The 7839-nt window shown below is 51.9% G+C and overlaps 1 protein-coding gene across 5 annotated transcripts in view; it reads right to left on the reverse strand.

Annotated features, from left to right (window-relative positions):
* THRAP3 (thyroid hormone receptor associated protein 3) overlaps positions 1–7416 on the reverse strand; it is a 32787-nt gene extending 25371 nt beyond the window's left edge. For 3 of the 5 annotated variants that reach the window (XM_075438176.1, XM_075438171.1, XM_075438173.1), the window contains exons 1-2: positions 7328–7414; positions 2197–2262 (exon numbers count right to left, since the gene is read on the reverse strand). The gene's annotated coding sequence lies outside the window, so the exon portion shown is untranslated. Of the gene's footprint in view, positions 1–2196; positions 2263–3373; positions 3393–7327 lie in introns of those variants that run through there. The other 2 variants (XM_075438172.1, XM_075438174.1) reach the window with 2 other exon arrangements.
* Positions 7417–7839: the final 423 nt, after the last annotated feature.

Genomic DNA, 7839 nt, shown 5'->3' on the forward strand with positions numbered 1-7839 from the left:
AGAGCAAATCAAAATAATGACTATAGCATTTTGACTATAGTGAATTCCCACATTAGATTAAGAGTTAAGAATATTCCTGAATCAGTTAAGTTTGACAACCATCAATGCAGTGAACTAACGCTCCTGTTCTGAAAGAGCAGCCCAGGAGCATGGCAGCTATGTAAAACCGATTTCCCAGCAAGTTTTGTACTGCAGCTGCACGAGATCTTGCTGTGAACTTGAAGCAAAAAAGTTGCAGCAATCTACACATCAGAGCACACTGGAAGTGCCAGCAGTAACGTACAGAGTACAGAAAGCACACACTGGCATTGCTAGTTCAGAAATCAAAGTCTAATAATCTCACTTTTTACTTGATTCCTCCTTTCCAAGCTAAGGTTTGGTCTCACACCAAAAATTACGTATGCTCTTGATATCAACAGAACACTTCTGGGGAAGAAAAAAGAGCCACCCACATAGCTCCCACTGCCAGCCTGGTGGACTGCAAATTAAAACGCTATTTCTAATCACCCAGTTCAAATTTCATTAGGGTAAAATGCAGAACAATTCCTCTTTCTAGATCAAGTATCCAGTGTATCTTTTCAAGAGATTAATGACACAAGTTAAACAACAGCCTACATCTACACCTACCAATCTCCTCAACAAAAACGTTCCTGGACAACACTGCTAAAAACAAAACCAACAAAAACCCCAAACCAAAACAGTTTGTTCCACTTTAATACATGGCAAACACGCTTTGGGGAAAAAAACATTTAGATTATTCTGCCACGGCAAGAGAAGCACTAGTTTGCCAACAGCAGTTCCAATTTCTCTCTAGTCTATATACTTTCAAAATTAAGATTTTCCTTCAAGCACATTTTGGTTTTCACACAACTAAACTAATCCCTAAAAAAGTTTAATATTGGGCTCCAGCCCTGGTTTTAGAAAATTAGAAACAGGTTCTACAAAATGGTTGGAAGACGATTTACAGGTTCTTCCAACAAGGATTGATTCTGGAGATTGCAGTGCTGAACAATCCCTTTCCAAACAATCTGACCAGCTATAAACACCAACTGCTGACTAACTCTGACACTAGTTACTTGGCTAAAAACTATTTTATATATCTTTGAGCTTAAAAAGTCTTATGCTGTTATTCAGACAGTTTAGTGACAGGGAGCTCAAAGAAAACAAATCCCAAAGAAAGCTGATTAGAAATCTGGATGTTTTTGTTCCAAAAGTCAGGCAGCTGGATTTTCTGTTAAACGCGGAAGAAAATAATCCATAAAAGGGAAAACTTCTTCCATCAGCTTTTTGTTTCCAAACTTACACAACATGCAAACAGATGAGCAGAAAAATCAGATCTTTCTCAAAACTAATGGCCTCCTTACAGTGCAGCCCTACTCTTTTGAGCGGTTTGTGATGTGAACCCTTGTCAAAACTGCTGGGGGTCTGTGAATCCTTCTGCCTGTAGTTTCAGAACCCCCAAGAGAAGCAAGAAACGGCCCAATTTACTTTACACAAGAAAACTATTCACAAATTAGTCAGCCAAAAGAATTCAAACTTGTGCATAATTGAAGTTATTGTGCTACTCCCCACGCAGCAACAGAAGAATAAACTGTGGCCTCCAGTGAAGTTTTCAGCCCTCTCAGGTCACTGCAGTCTGGAAACCAGCAGACTCTGCACACCAGTATTTCCTTCATTAGGGTGGGCACAATGCACTTACAAAAATGTGGAAGTTATGCTTCCAAAGAAACAGCAAGTAATGTGAAAAACAATTGAATCCGGGGCTCTTTGGAGTATCTTCTGAAATACACCGTTCAGTTACAGCCAAAGCTGGATCTGTCCTGAAGGATTACTACACTTCACTCATTTACCCTATGAAAATACAAGCTGCAGCAACTTTCATTTATAACCTGCAAAAAAGCAAAACCATTCATATCTCTATTCTCAAGCCAGCACTTGGTTTATCTCTACCTTAACTTGACTCTTGTTACCTCAGGGGAAAACAAAGAAAAGTATTTCCATGACTCGGTATAACATTAAAAGTTCTTTGAAAAAACAATTTAAAACCATGCAGTTATTGTGAGCACAAGGCATCAGAGCAGGCTATCCCCACATCTGCCAGGCTACGGAACAGAGGTAAATGCTTGTCCACAGAAATCTTGTATATATGGAATAAGCTTATTCAAACAGGTAGTTTTCAGTGCTGTGTTTACATACCTTGTACAAGTCTCGCATCAATTATGTTTCTGAATACTGCTTTATTAGAAGCGATTGAGCTCTCACCTAAGTAAAAAAAGGAAAACCAAATTTAAACCAATCAAGATACTGGCCAAACCCACACTTTTTACAAGACGGGAAAGGATTCTGATTTTAGCCATTTACCCCAGCACCGTTTCCCAGTAACAAAAGGCTGCCAAAATTACTTAATCTAACCAGTGCACACACAGATCCCTAACTCAGGAAACCACTCTTGTCTACAGCCCTATAGGGTCAATTAACTGTATTCATTTACACAGGGCCTGAAATCACCAGGTATGCAACGCCCACGAGACATCATGCGGACAGCCCTCTGTCCAGGCAATACCGAGCCTGACTCCTCCAAGAACAGAATTTCAGCTTAACACCCCCCACACCACCACCTTTTGTGCTCTTGGAGCACAGAAACCTATAAGGTTACTTGCCAAGCTTTCCTTTCTTCCCTCCACTCCAGCCAAGGCAGAAGCGAAAGGCAGGCAGCAGCGGGGAGGACACAGGCTGGTTAGCTGGGCGAGCTGCAGCACCCCTCGCATCACAGCGGGGGCTTCTCTGGGTTTTGTACAGCTACCTCACACTGTAAATCATGACAGGCTAAAAATGGCCGGGTGACGAATCTGGAGATGAAATTTGCTCTTGTTTCAAAGGAGCAGCAGCTATGAGCAGCACTTTGCAGACAGCCCTCATTCTGTACACCAGGGGAGAAACGGACAAAGTATTTTGGTATGTGATAGGAAAACGGGCACTGACACACAGCTCTTCCTTGGGTAGGAAATGAAACACACCCCCCCCCCCAAGGACCCAGCGTTCCCGCAGCAAGGCTGGGTGTCATCTGTGTGCTTTGCTTTTTTTTTTTTTGTATGGACGCGACAGCTTCCGGTTACCATGGAGTGAAACAGCGCAAACACAATTCTCAGCTGGCATGAAATGTAATCTCATGATTTTACTATTCATAGCTCTGACACGATAAAGCTAAATTAAGCAGGAAATCTTAACTTTTTCAAACCTAATAGCAGTGACTACCTCCAGCATTTAGCCTCTGCTAATGCTCTATTTCACTGCGAAGAGGGCAAAGATATTTTCCTTTATGAAACTGCACCTACCAACCCAGCCTGTCATCCAGAAACAAAATGGCACCTACTTGTTCCCAGGCACCACTCTGGCACTACTCCAGCAGGAACAGGGGAGACAAGAGGAGCTCTTGTGCTAAGTCTAGCAGCTTCTCCTCATCCTGAGACCCATTATGGAAACCCACAAAGCAGTTTTAAGCCACGCTCCCAGGCCTGCCCAGCAGTGAGCGCTGGCTGAACAGCCGCCTACCAGCACAGGACCAGGGCTCAGTCCAAAGCACAAACACGAGATAAGCTGTGCACAAGGCAAGCCAGCACAGCCCCAACGCCCACCCCTCGCTCTTTGGACAGCCTTGCAGGATTACCTTGCACAAGCTCCCCAGGGAGCCAGAACAGCTTTTGCAATTAACACCACCACCCCTCTCCCTTTCAATGCCTGCAGCATTGAACTATACGGCTGAACATACAGCAGGAATCCTGCCACACAGAGGAACTCTCTGTACCATCGTAATCCAGACGAAACCGTACGACCCAAACCCCACGTTACTGTACTGGCACACGCAGCCATTAAACACAGCTCAGTATATTGTAAACTTTTCCAGATATGGAAAAAAGTTCAAGGGCTACGTAGCTGCTTAAACAATTAACAAGTTCCGACACGGCAAACTGTCATTTTGCAGAGGCAAAGCCAAGCGAGCCACAAAAAAAAAAAAAAAAAAAAAAAAAATCAAGCTTCTGGCAAAACTGCACTATTCTTTCAGAGAGCCAGTGATGTAACTACAAAGGGAACACCAAAGTTTTACAATGAAAAGCATCCTCAGGCTTAAGCAGCCCAGCTCAGTACTTCCTAGGCCTCTCAAAGCAAGATTTCTTTTACAAGAGAGAAAGTGGGAGCAGGTTAAAAAAAAAATTACTTCTGCTGACTTGCACGGATTGTTACCTATTTTATATCCTGGTGCTTTACACATGTAATGTGTTTTGGTTTTAAAATCAACAACCACTCTAGCAGGTGTTCACCAGCTTTTCTGCAGCATGCCAGTCTCAAACACCTCACCCATGAAACCACAGGGCTCAGGCCTGGCTTGACCCGAACGACTATCTTCTCAAACAGTTCACAAAGCTTCCTAGCTTAAGTAAGTTCGAGAAACCAGCAGACAGCTAAATTATATTATCACAACCCTAGTAGCAGAATGCCCGTTCAATTTACAACACGCATGACAAAACTTTGCTTTAGCTGAAACAGCATCGGAAGTCAAGCAGTTCAGGTCAGGGGCACGCGGCTGCCCTGAAACCCCAGCTCACAGGGAACGGCACTCCGTGAGGCACCGAGAGCAGAGCTCTGTTCTCCAGAGACACAGAGCTTCCAGAGAGACGTGGAATTAACAAGCAGGGAAAAAAGCAGGAAGACACCAGTGCCTCACTCAGCAGAAACACAGGCACAACTTCCGCAGACAAAGCTGGGCAGGGACTGACCGCAACGCACACCTGCCCCTGGCCACACGGCGACCTGCCACCGCTCCAGCGCAAGCACCTCCGAAACACACCGGGTGGACTGCGCCATGGACGCCTCCTCACCACGGCCAGGCTGCTTCTTTACAGCAAGCTGGCAGGTAAAAGGTTTCACCTTTTGATTCTTGGATTAGAAGATTTTAAAATGGAGGCATTTGAGTCAGCAGGCGGCAAGGCCTCCCGCACCCTTGCTGGTGCGAGCACGCTGTCCTGCGCCTTCCTCCTGCCCACGGGCAGGAGCCCCGGCCGAAGGGGAAGGGTGCGACGCTGCAGCCATCCGTTCAGACTCCGCAACCCCCCACTCCGTGCTGAGGTCCTGTCACTTGGAGATCACACACTCTCACGTGTAATCGGCACCCACTGCGAAGAGACGTCTCGGGACACTAAGACCTGTCTGCTGGAGCCCTGCCTCGGGAGCTGCATTTTTAACCAGCAATGTCGCCTTCTCAAGGACTTCACAGATAGCTCTGAAAACTGATTTCTCACCTGTCCCTCCCTGTTCCTTGTTAAGTCAGAACAACTAATTCACAGTAGAGAGGATGTGAAACAAAAATATATAGGAGGATCCAAAGAAATTTAGGCATAATCACAAGGCCTCAGACTCTGCAGAGGATCCTATGTCACAAGAACATGCATATTCGAGAGCTCTCTGCAAGAACTGCCTTATTTTATTCTCTCATCTGCTGTTAAACTGTGTAACCGGTGATTGCAGTTCACAGATCCAGCCATTTCCTCACTCTGTGCTGGGCACCTGCAAAGTGCCGGAGCAGGTATACAGACAAACTACTAAAAGCTCCAGGAGAAGGCATTGTTGTCTCTGAATAGACATTTTTAAATCTTTCTCTATAGTATACTCCCTTAAAGGCAACCTGAGAGGCTAAGCTTCAAAACATATCTTTTTAAAGGAATGGAAATCAAGTTATGCAACACCAACCCAAAGAACAGATCTCCTCTTCGGCCACAGCACTTGAGGGCAGCGTCCACACAAAAGGCACATTAAAAACCCACCTAAAGGTCAGACTGGCCTTACCATAAACATTGACAAAACTACCCGCCTCTGCTCCTAGCGGGAAGGCACACTCAAGAGTCCTTTGCAGAGAGTAACTGGATGATTTAATTGTCTGTGCTCTTAGGAAAGAGCATCGTGAAACATCCGTTTGCCGGTGTGGCCCTACAGCCCTTCCACATGTGCTCTGTGCTGCTGTAGAAGCAGCAGATAACGGGCTGCTCTCCTTCCACCCCTCAGCTACAAGACAACCCCCACCGCTTCCCAAACGGTTTCACATATTGTTTATTTCAATGAAAAATTCGGTTCTTACGCCACAGCACCAGGCACATCACCGTATGCTTAAAAAACACGCACGAGTACCCCGCCTCCGGCAAGTCCCGAGGAAACGCCGCTGCGCACACACCACCACCCACCCCACGCCTGCGGAGTCCTCACACGCTCGGGCAGACAGCAGTGACCCTGCACCTCCCAGGGCTGCCACACGGAGTACTGCTTACTCCCAGCTCATCACGTCACCTTCCGGCACATAAACGCCCTCAGAAAGCCATTCAGGAGGCAATTACAGTTGCAATTACCTCGCGGGGGCTTTGAAAAAAAGCTCAAACACGCTGATCTCCCCCAGAACAAGAGTTCAGGAAACCAGCTCGTGCCAGCCTGGCCAAAACGACGACTCAGGGCTCACACGCGCCTCTGTGCCACTGCCAAGCCCCTTCCGCCGCATCACCCGAGGCGCTGCCAAACTCCGCTTCCAAACGAGCGGATGCAGAGCAGGGAAGGCGAGAGGGAGAACCCACTCCGCTCCACCGAGCAGCCCGCGGTGCTGAGCGCCGGTCCGCGAGCCCTGCGAGCGCTGAACAGCACCGGGGGCTCAGCGCCAGCTCATGGGGCGCGACTGCCGCCGCCCCGGCCCGCGGGCCCAGCGATACCCCCCGGGGAGCGCGGGCAGCGCCGGCCGCGCCGCAGCGAGCGCGGGGGGGACCCCGGCGAAGGGAGGAAGCCTCCGCGGACACGCCGCGGGCCCGAGGCCGGGGAGGAATCGCGGCGGACGCGGCCCAGAGGCCCGGACGAGGACGGGAATCCCCAGGGAGGCGCCGGGCCGGGCAAGGAGCCTGCGGGCGCGGGCCGGAGCGGGCCGAGGGCAGTCTGCGGGGCTGAGCCGGGCCCAACCCGCCCCGGGGAAGCGACGCGAGGCCAGGCCTGGCCCCGCCACGAGGCCCCGCTCGGGCCGGGCCCAGGGCGGCCCCGGGAGCGCCCCGGGAGCGCCCCGCGCCGCGCTCGAGCCCCACCCGGGGGGGCCGCGGGGCCGCGCCCGGCACGTGGCGGGTGCGGGGTGGGGGGGGAGGGCAGCGCCGCGCTGAGGCCCAGGAGCGGGAGACAAGGCCCGGCGGGGACGGGCGGCGCGGGCGCGGAGGGCCCTCGGTGCGGCGCGCGGGAGTGGAAGACACGAGCTCGCGGCGGAGGGCAGGGCCGGGCCCCGCCGCGCCAGGCCGGGCCTACCCGCACTCACCGGACCCCGCTCCGCCCGCGGCCTCCTCAGCAGCCAGGCGCGTCCACCTCCTCCGCACGCACTTCCGCTTCGCGCCCGCCCGCTGCCCGCCCGCGGGGGCTGCCGGGAACCGCAGTCCGGCCCCCCGGTGCGCTCATTGACTGGCAGCGCCAGGAGGACTACAGCTCCCAGAGGGCTCGGCGCGGCGTCTGCGCCATTTCCGCTTCCGCCCCAGCCCACCCCAGCGCCACGGAGAGGGCGAATGTTCCGGGCGGGAGGGGCGGGGCTGCGAGGACCCGGCCGGGAAATGGCGGCGAGGGCAGCCGCGGCCTTCTCCGGGCGGGGACCATGGCGGGGGCCGCCCGCCCTCCCCGCTGTGGGCCGGGCCTCCTCCCGCCGCGCCCAGCTCCCCGGTGCTTCCCCCGCCCGGGGGCGCAGCGCTGCCGGGGCCCAGCCGCCCGGGGCCGGCAGCGGGCGGGCGCCCCTCCCCGCTCGGGCCCCTCAGGCCCCGGGCTCCCCGCGCCTGGCGGCGG

This window comes from Opisthocomus hoazin, chromosome 17 (assembly GCF_030867145.1).
Source record: "Opisthocomus hoazin isolate bOpiHoa1 chromosome 17, bOpiHoa1.hap1, whole genome shotgun sequence".
Classification (NCBI taxonomy): Eukaryota; Metazoa; Chordata; class Aves; order Opisthocomiformes; family Opisthocomidae; genus Opisthocomus; species Opisthocomus hoazin.